General features: G+C 41.4%; 1 protein-coding gene across 7 annotated transcripts in view; it reads right to left on the reverse strand.

Annotated features, from left to right (window-relative positions):
• Positions 1-16,735, reverse strand: part of UBE3A (ubiquitin protein ligase E3A) — a 157,881-nt gene extending 141,146 nt beyond the window's left edge. For 5 of the 7 annotated variants that reach the window (XR_010323740.1, XM_023539686.2, XM_064296188.1 and 2 more), the window contains exon 1: positions 16,187-16,735. The gene's annotated coding sequence lies outside the window, so the exon portion shown is untranslated. The remainder of the gene's footprint in view (positions 1-16,186) is intronic. The other 2 variants (XM_064296189.1, XM_003420643.4) reach the window with 1 other exon arrangement.
• Positions 16,736-17,450: the final 715 nt, after the last annotated feature.

The following is a 17,450-nucleotide window of genomic DNA, read 5'->3' on the forward strand; positions in this document are numbered from 1 at the left end:
CCATTTGCTGAAACATCTCAATTGAGATTCCAACAATTCCTGAAGCCTTGTTTTTTGCCAATGCCTTCAATGCATCTTGGACATCCTCCTTCACTACCATCAGTTTTTGATCATATGCTACCTCCTGAAACGACTGACCGTAGATCAACTTTTTTTTGGTATAGTGACTCTGTGTATTCCTTCCATCTTCTTGTGATGCTTCCTGCTCACGGAATCCTTCAATATTGCAACTTGAGACTTGAATTTTTTCTCCAGTTCTTTCAGTTTTAGAAATGCCAAGTGTGTTCTTTCCTTTCGGTGTTCTAACTCCAGGTCTTTGCACATTTCACTATAATACTTTACTTTTTCTTCTTGAGCCACCCTTTGAAATCTTTTGCTCAGCCTTTTTACTTCATCACTTTTTGCTTTTTTTTTTTTGCTTTAGCTACTCGACGTTCAAGAACAAGTTTCCGAGTCTCTTCTGACATCCATTTTGGTCTTTTCTGTCTTTGCTGCCTTTTGTTCTCTTGCTTTCTTCATGTACGATGTCCTTGATATTATCCCATGACTCATCTGGTCTTTAGTCACCAGTGTTCAGTGCGTCAAATCTATTCTTGAGATGATCTTTAATTTCAGGTGGGATATATTCAAGGTTGTACTTTGGCTCTCATGGGCTTGTTCTAATTTTCTTCGGCTTCAACTCAAACTTGCATATGAGCAACTGATGGTCTGTTCTGCAGTTGGCCCCTGGCCTTTTTCTGGCTGATGATATTGAGCTTTTCTGTTGTCTCTTTTCCACAGATGTAGTCGATTTGATTCTTTTGTATTCCACTCAGCCAGGTCCACATGTACAGTTGCTATTTATGCTGTTGAAAAACAGTCTTTGGGATGAAGTCATTAGTCCTGTAAAATTCTGTCATGGGATCTCCGGCATCAGTTCTAGCACTGAGGCCATATTTTCCAAATACTGATCCTTCTTCATTTCCAACTTTTGAATTCCAATTCACCAGTAATTATCAATGCATCCTGACTGCATGTTTGATCAATATCAGACTACAGAAGATGGTAAAAATCTTCAAATTCTTCACCTTTGACCTTAGTGGCTGGTGCATAAATTTGACTTAACAGTCATATTAACTGGTCTTCCTTGTAGGCGTATGGATATTATCTTATCACTGACAGCGTTGTACTTCAGGATAGATCTTGAAATGTTCTTTTTGACAACAAATGCAACGTCATCCCTCTTCAAGTTGTCATTCCCAGAATAGTAGACCATATGATTTTCCAATTCAAAAAGGCCAATACCAGTCCATTTCAGTTCAGTAAAGCCTAGGGTATTGATGTTTATGTGTTCCATTTCATAAATACTATAGTACTCATGAAAACCTTATGGCATAGTGGTTAAGTGCTACAGCTGCTAACCAAAAGGTCAGCAGTTCAAATCCACCAGGCACTCCCTGCCAACTCTTACGGGGCAGTTCTACTCTGTCCTTGTACGGTCGTTATGAGTCGGAATTGACTCAACAGCAATGGGTTTCATTTTGTTTTTTTTATAATACTCATGGCAACTTTAGACATATATTAGGTGTCTAAAATAGTACTTACGTGAATTACATCTTGACCACTTAAGAGGGAGAACCTTTGCAGGGTACAATAATCAACCCCTATTTCTCAATCAATGTCAGCTAGCAATGTGGGAAAACACACACCCACGCATACAAGGGATGCCACGTCAAACTCAGGAAAGACAGATACAATAAATTGGGGCTCCTACAAAAGGTCTTTGGCCCATTGTCTAGGTTGAACCCAAGTCCTGCTCTTTTTTTTTTTTTTATTGTGGTAACCTATATAACGAGACATTTGCCAATTCAGTATTTTTCATGTACAATTCAGTGACATTATGTTCATCATTTACAACCATCCCTATATCCATTTCCAAATTATTTCACCACCATTAACATAAACTCAGTGCCCCCTAAGCAAGGACTCCCTCTTTCCCCCTCCCTCCAACCACTAGTAATGACTAAGAAATTTTGGTCTGTATACATTTGCTGGAGCCCTGGTGGCGCAGTGGTTAAGCGTTTGGTTGCTAACCAAAAGGTTGACAGTTCGAATCTACCAGCTGCTCCTTGTCTATAGGGTCGCTAGTCGGAATCAACTCAACAGCAACTGGTATATGTTTCCCTATCTTGTATAAGTGGAAAAACAGTATTTTTTGGTATGTGACCAACTTCTTTGACTCAGCATAATGTTTTAAACATTCATCAAAGTTGTCGCACATATCAGGACTTCACTTCTCTTTATGGCTGAGTAATATTCCACTATATGTACAGACCACATTTTGTTTAGCCATTCATCTGCTGATGAATACTTAGGTTGCTTCCATCTGGTGATTATTTTGAACAGTGCTACAATGAACAGTGGTATACAAGTTTCCGTTTGAGTTTCTGCTTCCAAGTCTTTTGGGTACGTATCTAGCAGAAGAATTGCTGGGTCATATGGTAATTCTACGTTTAACTTTTTGAGAAACTGCCATACTGTTTTCCACAGCAACTGTATCATTATATATAGCCACCAGCAATGGATGAGTATTCCAATTTCTCCACATCCTCACCAACATGTTATTTTCATTTTTTTTTTTTTGATCACAGCCATCCTTGTGCAGATGAAGTGGTATCTTAATGTGATTGTGATTTGCATCTCCTTAAGGGCCCTAGTGATGCAGTAGTTAAGAGTTTGGTGGCCAAACAAAAGGCTAGCAGTTCAAATTTACCAGCCACTCCTTGGAAACCCTAATGGGGCAGCTCTACTCTGTCCTATAGTGTCACTATGAGTCAGAATCGACTCTAAGGCAATGGGTTTGGTTTGTTTTTTTTAATGACTAATGACCTTGAGCATCTTTTGAAGTGGTTGTTGGTTATTTACATGTCCTCTGCGGTGAAATACACATTCAGTTGCTGTGCCTACTTTTTTAATTGAGTTTATCTTTTTGTTTTTCTGCCCATCTCTTCTTACAGTTACTTTAATTTCCGAAACCTAGAGGACTGTTCCTGATCATACTTAGCTCATCAATTCACAACATATATCTAATGTAGTACTGAACTAACTAGAAACTAGTTCATTCACCTAGCACATAAATGCCTGAAACTAAACATGGGGAAAAAAAGAGGGACAGACAACAAACGTTTACTGTTCTCATAGAATCTTCAAGCCAGGAGTAAAGAAACTATTTCATTTAAGCGACCGCCTACTCACTGAGGATTATTCCTCTACTTTTAAGTTTACCCCTCCCTTTCATCTAGCCCATAAGATGGGAAATTTGGGCAGAGGGCTGGGGAGGGTAAGAACTACTTCCTACTGAGGTAAATAAGACCATAACCCAAAACCCACTACCACTGAGTCAATTCCGACTCATAGAGACCCTTAAAGAACAGCGTAGAACTGCCCCATAGGGTCTTCAAGGCTGTAATCTTTACAGAAGCAGACTGCCACATCTTTCTCCCACTGAGCAGCTGGTGGGTTCAAACTGCTAACCTTTCAGTTAGTAGCTGAGAACTTAACTACTGCACCACCAGGGCTCCTAAATATGATCACAATACCTTACTTTCTCATTCTGAAGATACTTTGAAAACTAGTACGCTGGTCAATAATTATATCTAAATATATAATAGGATATGAAATACAAAAAACTAACTTTACATGCAGAAGTCTAAAATTAGCTCAGTTCTTCTAATACATTTTAAATTGTTCTTATTTCAATACCACAGCCAACTTCTAAGAAGCAACTCCATTCCATCAAGCAGAATGTCACCCAACTTTATATATCAAGTGTGACCATATTTGATGTAATCAATGTCAGTGAACAATTTGTGTAGTAATTGTTAAAAAGGAACCTTACTTTGTGTAACCTTTCACCAAGAACACAATATTAAAAAAAAAGCATGGCCCTATTTTTTTAAATTTATTGTGGTAAAATACACAAAACGTTTTCCATTTTAAGGAAAGCTGGTAATAGGAAACCCAAGGTAAAGAAGGGAAATTGTTGACACGTCATGGGGTTGACAACCAGTGTCACAAAACAATATGTGTACTGCTTAATGAGAAGCTAGTTTGTTCTGCAAACTTTCATCTAAAGTACAGTGAAAATAAATACACGTTAAATAAGTTTTCCGTTTTAACCATTTTTTAGGTGTACAATTCAGTGAAATTAATTATATTTACCATGTCGTGGTACCATTTCCATCATCCATTTCCAAAAGTTTTACATCACCCCAAACAGAAACTCATTACCCTTTTAGCAATGACTCCCATTCTCTCCTTGCCTCAGATCCTGGTAACCACTAATAAACTATGCACTTGCCTAATCTAGATATTTCATATCAAATAGTTTGTTAGTGGTTACCAGGCTGGCTTCCGTAGAGAAGTAAAACCAGTGAGGCATACACAGAGAGAGAGAGAGAAAGGGACACAGATTTATGGCTCATACAGTTGTAGAGGCTGGCAAGTCCCAAGTCCATGGGTCAGGCATCAGGCTGGAGGCTTCTCCCGTCTCATGTAACAGCATGGGCTGATAAACCCAATATCAGCACAGAAGCTGCTAGCTCAAGGCCCAAGAACTGGAGGTCAGATGATGATGAACCAGATGCAGGATCCAGAGCAATCAAAAGCCAGCAAACTTTGCCAGAAAGTCCATAAATATTGGATGCAGGCCAACCCTCAGGGAAACTCCCTTTCAACTAACTGGCTGCTCATAGTGGATCTCATCATGAAATTGACTGCATCATTACATAAGTGCCCAATTATATTACAACTGCCAAACCACTGAAAATCATGATCCAGGCAAGTTGTACACAACCTTAATCATCACATGGGGTCATATATTCGTCCTTTTGTTTTTGACTTATTTCACTCAGCATTATGTTTGCATAATCATCCATGTTGTAGTATGTACCGGAACTTCACTTCTCTTTATGGATGAATAACATTCTACTGCACGCATACCACATTCAGTTTATCCTTTCATCTGTTGATGGACTCCAGAGTTGTTTTGACCATTTGGCTCTTGTGAATAATCTGAGTCACTACTTTTGAGTCGTTTAAGCAAATGCCTAGGAAGAGAATTGCTTTATGGTAATTCTATGGTTAACTTTTTAAGGAACTACCAAACTACCTGCATGTCTGTCAGTCTGTCGTACTGTAGAGGCTTGCGTGTTGCTATGATGCTGGAAGATAAGCCACCAGTATTCAGATACCAACAGATCACCCACGGTGAACAGGTTTCAGCTGAGCTTCCAGACTAAGACAGACTACTACGAAGGACCCGGCAATCTACTTCTGAAAAGAATTAGCCAGTGAAAACCTTACGAATAGCAATGGAACACTGTCTGATACAGTGCTGGAAGATGAACCCCCCAGGTTGGAAGGCACTCAAAAGACGATTGGGGAAGAGGTGCCTCCTCCAAGTAGAGTTGACCTTAATGACATGGATAGAGTCAAGCTTTTGGGACCATCTTTGCTGATGTGGCATGGCTCAAAATGAGAAGAAACAGCTGCAAACATCCATTAATAATCAGACTGTGGAATGTACAAAGTATGAATCTGGGAAAACTGGAAATCATCAAAAATGAAATGGAATGCACAAACATCAATATTCTAAGCATTAGTGGGCTGAAATGGACTGGTACTGGTCATTTTGAATCAGACAACCATACAGTCTACTTACTACACCAGGAACGAGAACTTGAAGATGAATGGCACCGCATTCATCGTCAAAAAGAACATTTCAAGACTTATCCTAAAGTACAATGCTGTGAGTGATAGGATAATATCCATACGCCTGCAAGGAAGACCAGTTAATAAGACTGTTGGTCAAATTTATGCACCAACCACTAAGGCCAAAGATGAAGAAATTGAAGAGGTTTACCATCTTCTGCAGTCTGAAATTGATGGAACACGCAACGAGGATGCATTGATAATTACTGAGGAACTGGAATGTGAAAGGTGGAAACAAAGACAGATAGGTAAAAGGAAAATACCGCTTTGGTGATAGAAATGATGCTGGAGATCGCATGACAGAATTCTGCAAGACCAACGACTTCTTCCTTGTGAATACCTTTTTTAACCAACATAAACAGTAACTATACTCTATCCTCACCAGATGGAATACACAGGAATCAAACTGACTACACCTGTGGAAAGAGACAATGGAAAAGCTCAATATCATCTGTCAGAACAGACCATCGATTGCTCATATGCAAGTTCAAGTTAAAACTAAAGAAAATCTGAACAAGTCGACAAGAGCCAAAGTACGACCTTGAGTACATCCCACCTAAATTTAGAGACCATCTCAAGGACAGATTTGACACATTGAAAACTGATGACGGAAGACCAGATGAGCTGTGGAGCGACATCATACATGAAGAAAGCAAGAGGTCACTAAAAAGAAAGAAAAGACCAAAACGGATGTCAGAAAAGACTCTGAAACTTGCTCTTGAAGCAAAAGGAAGAAATGATGAAGAAAAGGAACTGAACAGAAGATTTCAAAGGGCAGCTCAAGAAGACAAACTATTTAATGACACATGCAAAGACCTGGAGATAGAAAACCAAAAGGGAAGAACACATTCAGCATTTCTCAAGCTGAAAGAACTGAAGAAAAACTCAAGCCTCGAGTTGCAATAGTGGAGGGTTCCATGGGGAAAATATTAAATGACGCAGGAAGTATCAACAGAAGATGGAAGGAATACACATAGCCATCATACCAAAAAGAACTGGTCAACGTTCAACTATTTCAAGAGGAAGCATATGATCAGAAACCAATGATATTGAAGGAAGAAGTCCAAGCTGCACTGAAGGCACTGGTGAAAAACAAGGCTCCAGGAATTGACAAAATATTATTGAGAGGTTTTAACAAACAGATGCAGCTCTGGAAGTGCCCAATCTCCTATGCCAAGAAACTTGGAAGACAGCTACCTGGCCAACTGACTGGAAGAGATCCATATTTATGCCTATTTCCAAGAGAGATTTTCCAAATGAATTTGGAAATTATCAAACAATATCATTAATATCACACCCAAGCAAAATTTTCCTGAAGATCATTCAAAAGCAGCTGCAGTAGTATTTTAACAGGCAACTGCCAGAAATTCAGGACAGATTCAGAAGAGAATGTGGAACCAGGGATATCATTGCTGATGGCAGATGGATCGTGGCTGAAAGCAGAGAATACCAGTAAGATATTTACCTGTGTTTTATTGACTATGCAAAGGCATTCGACTGTGTGGATCATAACAAATTATGAATAACACTGCGAAAAATGAGAATTCCAGAACACTTAATTGTGTGCATAAGGATCCTGTACACAGATCAAGAGGCAGTTGTTCGAACAGAACAAGGGGATACCGTGTGATTCAAAGTCAGGAAATCTGTGCATCAAGGTTGTATTCTTTCACCTAGTCAATCTCTATGCTGAGCGAATAATCCGAGAAGCTGGGTATGAAGAACGGGACATCAAAATTGGAGGAAGACTCATTAACAAACTGTGTTATGCAGATAACACACCCTTGATTGCTGAATGGGAAGAAGACTTGAAGGTCTTACTGAAGATCAAAGACCACAGCCTTCAGTATGGACTGCACCTCAACATAATGAAAACAAAAATCCTCACAACTGAACCAATAAGCAATATCATGATAAATGGAGAAATTCTCAAAGTCATCAAGAATTTCGTTTCATTTGGATCCATAATCAATACCCACGGAAACGGCAGTCAAGAAAGACAAAAGATGCACTGTGTTGGGCAAATCTGCTGCAAAGACCTCTTTGCAGTGTTGAAAAGCAAAAATTTCAACTTGAAGACCAAGGTGTGCCTGACTCAAGCCATGGTATTTTCAATCCCCTCATATGCATGTGAAAGCTGGACTATGAATAAGGACCACCGAAGAACTGACACCTTTGAATTGTGGTGTTGGCGAAGAATATTAAAACCAAACTCAGTGCCATCAAGTCAATTCTGACTCATAGCAACCCTACAGAACAGAGCAAAACTCCGCCATAGAGTTTCTGAGGAGCGACTGGCAGATTTGAACTGCTGACCCTTTGGTTAGCAGCCATAGCACTTAACCACTGCACCACCAGGGTTTCCACTGACTATACCAAGGGCTGCCAAAAGAACAAACAAATCTGTCTTGGAAGAAGCATGACCAGAATGCTCCTTAGAAGCAAGGATGGCAAGACTATGTCTCACATACTTTGGACATATTATCAGGAGGGATCAGTCCCTGGAGAAGGACATCATGCTTGGTAAAGTAAGGGTCAGTGAAGAAGACCCTCAAAGAGATAGACTGACCCAGTGGCTGCAACAACGGGCTCAAGCATAACAATGATGGTGAGCATGGTGCAGGACCAGGCAGTGTTTGGCTCTGTAGTATATAAGGTCACTATGAGTCGGAATCAACTTGATGGTACCTAACAACAACAACCAAACTATCTTCCATAATCACTATACCATTTTACACTTCCAAGGCCAATGCATGAGGGTTCCAATTTCTCATACCCTCACCGATACTTGTTAGTTTCAGGTTTTGTGATAACAGCCATCCTAGTGGGGGTGAGGTAGTTATTTCATTGTGCTTTTGATTTGCATCTCCCTAAGAACTAATGATGCTGAGCATCTTTTCATGTGCTTATTGGCCATTTGCATATTTTCTTTGGAAAAATGTCTATTCAAATCCTTTGCCCATTTTTTGTTGTTGTTGCATTATAGTTCTTTATACATTCTGGGTATTAAACTTTTATCAGATATACAGTTCCCAAATATTTTCTCCCCTTCTATAGGTTGTCTTTTCATTTCTTGATAAAAGTCCTTTAGTGCACAAATTTTTATTTTGATGAAGTTCAATTTATCTATTTTTCTTTTGTTTCTCATGCTTTTGGTATGTTATGTAACAATCCAAGTGTGACCATATTTTAAACTTTATTTACTTAATTTCCTATTTTTCTTTCATCCAACCTTTAAACATATTATAGAAGACGCAGAGTTTCTAAAAACTTGAAGGTGAATGAAGCAGTTTAAGTAAGTGAAACTTCTCATGTGTTAGGTAATCTGAATTTGGAATATCTTAAACAGCATATATTCTATCACCAATATGGAATATGACACACTTTCAACTTATTTCAGAAAACCAGAAGAGGAAAAGGTTACTCAATTCATTTTTGCGTGAAATACGGTTTGTCAATTAGTATATGTCACATACAATATATGCTCAAATAACTTATATTTATAGTTTTAATTCCCAAAAGAAAAACTTAAAATATTTGGCGAGAGTAAATATTTAATAACCTTATTTATCCTTAGTGGCACAAATGGTTAAGCGCTTGGCTACTAAATGAAAGGTTGGCCATTCGATCCCGCCCAGAGACACCTCAGGTCACAGCCTTGAAAACCCTATAGAGCACAGCTCTACTCGGCATATATGTGGTCACCATGAGTCAGAATTGGCTCCATGGCAACTGGTTGGGTTTCTGTTTTTTGTAAGATTATCAATACTGGCATTCACACACATGACAAATAAAATTCCTAAAAAAAAGTACTAAGATAACTAATAAACTGGAAATAACTCATCTCCCTATGACCCAGTAGCTTTAAACAGAAAACACAGTTGGGCATTTTATCCTTTTCTTTCCAAAAACAGCACTATGCTTTATGTCTGGTAAAAGAGGAAAATGTATTTGTTGGCAGTGTGAAGAAGAAATTCCTGAAGTGGTATCTTCAGTGCTAAAGGTATCTGAGAAAAAAAACTAAGAATATCTGTTTCAGAGGCGATAAAAAGGGAAAGCAAGTGACAAAAATGTGATGTTTGTCCATGCTGGATGGTACATGCATGGTTGTTAAATTATTCTCTGCACTTTCCCACATGTTTAATTTGAGGGGAAAAAATTAGGATTTATCTGCATCACAAAGAACATAAAAGTAAATGAGTTAAGACGGTGGCTACAGTACACAAGGGCAATTCTAAGACAGCCTTCTCACACTCAAGAAGGTTGCTAAGGTAGAAAAAAGCCTGAAACTGCTAAGTCACTCTTCCTTGATAAAATGTGACAGTAGTCATTAAATACAAAGGACATGATGGAAGGAGAGCACAGCAGCATTTTCATTCAGTCCACCTATTTGTATATAGCACCTCTTATCTCAACTGTGAAAAGTAACAGTTTGAACTGCTGAAAGTATATACAATGGGCATACATTAAGAATAGAAAAGGGGTACAAGTCTGCAATGCCACCAAAAAAACCAAACACAGTGCTGTCGAGTTGATTCCGACTCATAGCGACCCTATAGGACAGAGTAGAACTGGCCCATAGAGTTTCCAAGGAGCGCCTGGCGGATGTGAACTGCCGACCCTTTGGTTAGCATCTGTAGCACTTAACCACTACGCCACCAGGGTTTCCAACACAGTGATAGGTAAATTCACATTTTGTTTCTGTAACTTAAAGGAGTCTGCTGATCCCAACTGATTCCAATGGTTACAGAAAGAACAACTTCTGGAATACACTGAGCTGGTAAGGGTCAGAGCATTAGACTCCACACTGGCCCACCACCAGTTTCATTTAAGGAAGATTTTATCCTACCTGTATAATAAGCAATCAGGACTCATACACCACCCTCCATGCCCTTATTTATAGCACAAGTGCTGACTTAATAGTCTTCCACAGGATTCTTTTCTATGGTCCACATATGACATCCTACAGGGAAGTCCTCCTCAGATTTCCTAGAATTGAACTTCAGGAATAATCTTAGCCATTAAGGTTCTATGTCCCCTCAAATCTCTTTTCCTTTCAGGCCAACCTTATGATTGACTTGCCATTTACCAAAATAACACAAGAAGACAAGTAGAGCAAATTACAGGATGGATTTGACTTTGGATCAGTCATACTGAACGCACCACTAACTGAAGCCCTGATGGTGTAGTGGTTAAGTGCTACACTGCTAACCAAAAGGTCGGCAGTTTGAATCCACCAGGCGCTCCTCAGAAACTCTATGGGGTAGTTCTATTCTGTCTTACAGGGTCGCTATGAGTCAGAATTGACTCAACAGCAACAGATTTGGTTTTTCCGGGTTAACTACTAAGATCTACTGTTTATTTCAAATTTAGTTACCAAATTTAAAATAAATTCATATAATAAATACTTCCCCAAATAATGTCTGTAAGAAAAGTTTAAAATGTTAATAGAGAAAAGCATGAAAATATACCTAATCATCTGTCTACCACTAAACAAATGGTGTTCATGGGCAAATCGCTAAATTATTATAAGAACAGTTTATACAGTATAAATCCACTTTTCCAAAAACAATCACATTTTAAAAGCAAAATTCTCTGAAGTAGACAAAGCGAGTATCACTTTCATTTGACAGAACTGGAACAAAGAGTTAGAAAGCTAAGTGACCTGCTCGTGACTAGCTAGGAGGCCAGAGAAAGGATGTGCTTCTTCCTCCACATCAGGGGTTCCTGGTGGTCTTTGTTCACTGAACCTGTTGAGACTCCGAAGTACTCAAAATTTCATGTATAATTTTAGAGAGTTCACAATCTCAAAGCTTAAAATCAAACAGTAATGAGTTTCAGCTATGCCTCATGTGCAAACAGCTATACAAAAAAAAAAAAAAAGAAACCAACAAACTTTATTTCATCCTCAGACAGGGCTACAACTTAACCTTCTTTTCAACTTACTATCCATGATTGTATTTACTCGTTAAATATATACATTACAGCAAAGCACCAGAGGTGTCATTTCTTAAATTTAATAAAATGAAATCTGGCAAAGATATTCACTGCATATCAATCATCATTTCATTAAAAACTTACATAACATCTTTTAAGTATTTTAAAACATTATCTCATAATGAGAAAACATACAGCATAAAAACTGTTTTGGGTCCTCCATTTTGTCTAAAACAAGTGGGTTATATTAGGATATGGAGACCTAGTGGCACAGTGCTTAAAGCACTCAGCTGCTAACCAAAAGTTTGGTAGGTTGGACCCACCAGCTGCTCCTCAGGAGAAGGATGTACCAATTTGCTTCTGTAAAAATCACATCTTTGGAAATCTTATGGGGCGGTTCTATTCTATCCTATAAGGTGATTATGAGTCGGAATCGACTTGACAGCAGCGGGTATTAGGATACGTTTCTAAAATATTAACATTAATCACCATCTACTTATATTTAATGTAATTTCACTTCATCCTTTATTAGAAAAGCCCCTTTCCTTGTACTAACTGCTATGATCATAAAAAGTTCGTTAGTGGCATCTTGTTAAGTTGTCTTCTATTAAGAGTGTAGAAAACATTCACAGATCTCCAAAAAGAAGAGCAGGTAAATGACAAAGCATTTGTAGCTACTTCTCTCAACAGTTGGACAGAACATGTTCCAATGTGGGCAAAGAGCCCTGAACTGGAGTCCAGAGACTTGAGTGCTAGTTCTGGCTCTGTCACATGGGTGGCTCTAACAAAAAGATTCCAAAGCTTTTGCATTTCATTTTCCTCATGTGTAAAATGAGGGGGCTGGAGTAGCTGACCTTACTCAGGTTTAAACTATCAATCTATAACCAGATGATAATCATCCCAGAAAAATATCAAAGTATTTATAGGCAACTGACAATGTAAACTTATTTTAAAATTATTTCATATACACCCACACAAACAGCTGGGACTGAGACATGACAGAGGGTCATACAAAGCAGTAAAACACAACAGTAGAACTTGGGAGGTGGGTGACGCTGAGTACACAGACTTGCCCTAAGACTGGAAGGGCATGAGGAATAAGGCTCCACTATGTGAAATTTTTTTTTTTTTTTTATGCGATAGTTTCTTAAAAATGTTATCTGGAGAAAGTTGTTAAACTATAAACTTCCAAAACACAGAGACATTTTTTCTTGTGTTTATAGACCCTGCACCTAGCTAAGCACCTAGCTGCAGCTCATAGTTTACATTAAACCTGTTGCTGTCAACATTATAGCTGAACATTAAAAAAAAAAAAAAAAGAAAACCCACTGCCTTCAAGTTGATTCCAATTCACAGTGACCCTACAGGACAGAGCAGAACTGCCCCAAAGGGTTTCCTGGGAGCAGCTGATGGATTCGAACCACCAACCTTTTGGTTAGCAGCTGACCTCTTAACCACCGTGCCATACTCAAACACTCACTCTGGTAAACCCTAGGAGTCCTTGCCCTCAAAGAGTGAGTTCACAACTATGGAGAAAGAAAACAACCAAAATAAAGGATATTATGCTACTAGAATCCACTACATATGAGGTGCTCTGAGACCATAGGGGGGTGGGGGGGGTAGGGACCAGGTAAAAACGCTTCTAAAGGTAATACTGAGTGCCTATTTGTTAGGCATTTCATTTACTTTAGTCCTCACGATAACCCTGAGGTAGCCATCATTCCATTTTACAAATGACAAAACTGGGGCTTACAAAGATTAATTAACTTGCCAGTGGTCAGATAGCTAGGGTAAGGTCAAAATAAAAAGAAGGCCCTAATTCCAAAGCTATTTCCACTATAAATACCATGACATCTTTACGCTTGGAATTGGGGGTGAAAACTGCCAAGACCAATCAAAACTGTTGTCCTGAACCAGAATGAAAAGAACATCTAAGACCTTATACAAGTTTTTTACCTGAAAAACCACGTCTGAAAGTGATTCACAAAAAAAAAAAGAAAAATGATTTAACAGCTGCATATGTACTTAATTCAATGTTTATGATACATCTAAACAAAAGTGTGCAACATAATTATACAACATAACCAGTAATGATTTAAGAAAACAGACATCTGAAAACACCATTTCAACCCATTTGGGTTGAAAAATTCAGATATGACTCATAGTTCTAGATCACTCTACTACCTGCAAAATTGAAAGCAGGTATTTTTTTGTGGAGGAGGGCGGGGGGCTTAAAAAGAAATGACTTAAAGTTTAAGAAACACAACTATTAAAATGTTACAGATCAAAGACACTGAAGGTAGCCAATAAATCTTGTCAAGAGGGCTGGACAAGTGGGATGAGAACTGTTTTCCTCACGCCTCTGACTAGTAAGTACTCTTGCTTGAGAAATTGTTTTTTTAGCTATGGGGAAAAAAAAGTTTAGAATTTAGGAGAAAAAATAAAAGCAGCTAACAAAGCCACTAAGAGGAATCAAAACACTGTATTTTCGCTGTATATAAATAAACTCTTCAGGGAAGAGGCTATGTCCAGATGATAGTGTACCTACTACTTAACATGCTAATGACAGTTAATACTGACACAAGACTTTCATAGTTTGCATTCTAATTTTATAGCCATTATTTCTTTTTTGTTGTTTCTCTGTAATGCTTATTAGTATTTTTAAAAGAGCTTCCTGTCACCTTTAGGCCGTCAGCAGCATCGCTAATACTGTATTTATTTCATTAAAAATGTGATAAGCAGCTTAGACTTAAAACCAAAACCAAACCCATTACCATCGAGTCGATTACAGCTCATAGCGCCCCCACAGGACAGAGTAGAACTGCCCCACAGGGTTTCCAAAGGGCGGCTGGTAGATTCGAACTGCTGACCTTTAATTCCAAAGTTATTTCCACTAAACACACTACAACAAAACTTTACTTCTATTTCTGCTAAATTCTGAACTTTTTTCATGACTTAAAAAAATAATTTCAGTCAGAGGCGTGAGGAAAACAGCTTTATCCCACTTGCCCAGTCCACTCAACAAAATTTATTGGGTACATACAGTGTCTCTGACATGTAACATTTTAATGGTTGTATTTCTTAAACTTTAGGTCATTTCTATTTTAAGCCCTACCTACTCCCCTCCCCCCACGTCAAAAAAAAAAAAATCTGCTGCTTCTCTCAATATTGCACGCAGTGGGAAGATCCAAAAACTATGGGTCATACCCATATTCTGAGGGTAACTTTGGATTGTAAATACCATATGCTATTAGTTTTGGTGCAGTGGTTAAGAGCTACGACAGCTGCTAACCAAAAGGTGGCAGTTCGAGTCCACCAGCCATTCCTTGGAAACCATATGGGATAGTTCTACTCTGTCCTGTAGGGTTGCTATGAGTCTGAATGGACTCGACAGAAACCGGGTTTGGTTTTTTGTCATGAGCCGGAATCAACTCGAGGGCGAGTTTTGGTTTGAGCCTACACATATATGGATTCTGTATTGTTTGTTTTAGCACACCTACGAGTTTTTTAAAAATTCACAGACTTGAAGTATTTTTCTAAGAGTCTAAGTTTAACTAAAGAGTCTGTATTAAACTTATCCTTAAAAGCTTTATTAACTAAACCAACGGAGCCCTGATGGCGCAGTGGTTAAGCACTCGACCGCTAACTGAAAGGTCAGCGGTTCGAACCCACCAGCCACTTCGCGGGAAAAAGATGTGGCTGTCAGCTTCCATAAAGATTACAGCCTTAGAAACCCTATGAGGCAGTTCTACTCTGTCTCATAGGGTCGCTATGACTCGGCATCGACTTGACGGCAACGGGTTTGTCTTTTATGGACTATACCACTTGGAACATTCACTTTTGGCTTTACCCACAAAAACGTCCACACCAAGATGAGGAAAGTTTCCTTTGCATTCTCTCAACTGAAATGGGGAAAGAAAGAAAGAAAAAAAAAGGCCAACTGATTAACTGCGTGCAGACCTGCATTTGACGCAGACCCTGACAACCCTATCTCACGTTCAACTTTAGAATCCCCGTGACTAGTAACACACGGGCAGTCAATGAACGCAATCCCTGGGCTTGACACATCACTTCTTCCACCCGCCTCCCCCCACCAATCCGACCCCAAAGCCCCAACTCACAAAACACATGCCTACATTATCTGTTAACTAAGAGAATCGAAACCATAGAAAACGGGCCCCCCCTACGATGGAAAAATCAAGGCTTCCCCAGCCCTGGGCCTTGGCCTGGTCAGTTCCGCCGCCCTGTCCGCCCGGGCCCGGGCCTGCTCCCTTCCCCTCCGGCGCTCAGCCAGAACTGACAGTTACGGCGGCAGCCAGCGCTGCCACCAGAGGCCTACTGCTGGCACCAGCCCCTCCAGACCAAGCGCCCCCACAACACTCGCTCCGGGGGAGAAGCCCGATCCTCGCCGGAGCCGGCCCGAGGAGGGGCCCAGGGGACGAGAGGCCGGGGCTCCGCTCCCCCCCCCCGGAGTAGGCCCCTCGGTGGAGACACTGACCTGTCGTCGCCCGCGCGCCTAGGTCGCAGCCCTTGCAGCGGCGGCCGCCTCACTGGTCGTCGTCGCCTTCGCCCGCCGCCTCCGCCCGCCACCGCCTCGTTCCCCTTCGCTGCCGCCACCGCCGGGGCTCATGCGGTACCCGCGCTTCCTTCTACAGACGCCGAGGCCGGCCAGGGGGGGAGCCGGGGTCGCCGAGGACCCCGCGCTCGTCTCCGGCCGCCGCTCCGCTGCTGCCTGTCCGAACCCGGCTGCAGAGCCCGCCTGGCCGGAGCTAGGCCGCGAGCGGGTCGGAGCGGGGACCCGAGGAGGTGCCGAGAGAGGCGCCGCCGCCCGCGGCTAAGAGCGCCGGGTCGACAGAGGTGAAGCGCAGGTTGGCGGAGGCGGTGGCAGGCGCCCAGACCGGCGGCTGGCTGCGCGGCGGCGGAGTGCGCGAGCGAGCGGAGGGCGGGGTGTCAGGATCCTGGCGAAGGCGAAAGGGCCCTGTCGTCTCCCGTAGTCACCCCGAGCCCAGCGCCACCATCTTAGTAGAAACGCGGGTCTCGCGGCTGCGGCGCAAGCTGGGAGGACTAGCTGGGCGGGCCAAGTATCCCGGCAGGCAGCGCGCGCCGCCTGGCGGGGCGAAGGTTCCCCGCCCTCCCTCGTCGGACCCGCCCCCCTACCGCTCGCCGTCACCGCTGGCGCAGGGGCCTTTGGGAAGGGGAGGTGGCCCGCGACTCCGCTGCGTCCCACCAGGTTCCGCCGCCATTTTGAGACTGGTTAGTGTGGAAATCGTTTCGTTTGTCTGATGCAGTCTGCGGCCCGATAGAGAGAAGGGCCTACACTCCGGAAACCGTCTGAAGTTCTTGTGGGGGTTTTACAGCCTCTCGTCTACTCAGCCCGGGAACGTGCCAGGACTTGGAGCCCTGATTTTGTTGCGGGGCGAGTCAGCTCCAACGGGCAACCATGGCGGCATGGATAGCCCCCATCTCCGAGGCAAGAGAAAGTGAAGCCTCCGATATTAGGTCTCTGACCCCAACTCCTTTCCTTCCGAGCTGTCTTTGTAAACGTTGCGGGGATGGCCTGAGAATGCGGGCCAGCGTTCAGGGCAACAAGGCCATCTATGTAGTCCTTTTGCTAACCACAGAACGAATCACTAGTTTGCAACAGACAAAAAGTTTGAAGCCTGTCTCCTGCAGTGTCGATATTCAGTAGGTTGTAGATAAAGAAGAGTGGCCTTTTGGTGGGCCCTAGTTGCTGGATAGAAGCTATCCATACAACAACTGAA

Source organism: Loxodonta africana, chromosome 13 (assembly GCF_030014295.1).
Source record: "Loxodonta africana isolate mLoxAfr1 chromosome 13, mLoxAfr1.hap2, whole genome shotgun sequence".
Lineage (NCBI taxonomy): Eukaryota > Metazoa > Chordata > Mammalia > Proboscidea > Elephantidae > Loxodonta > Loxodonta africana.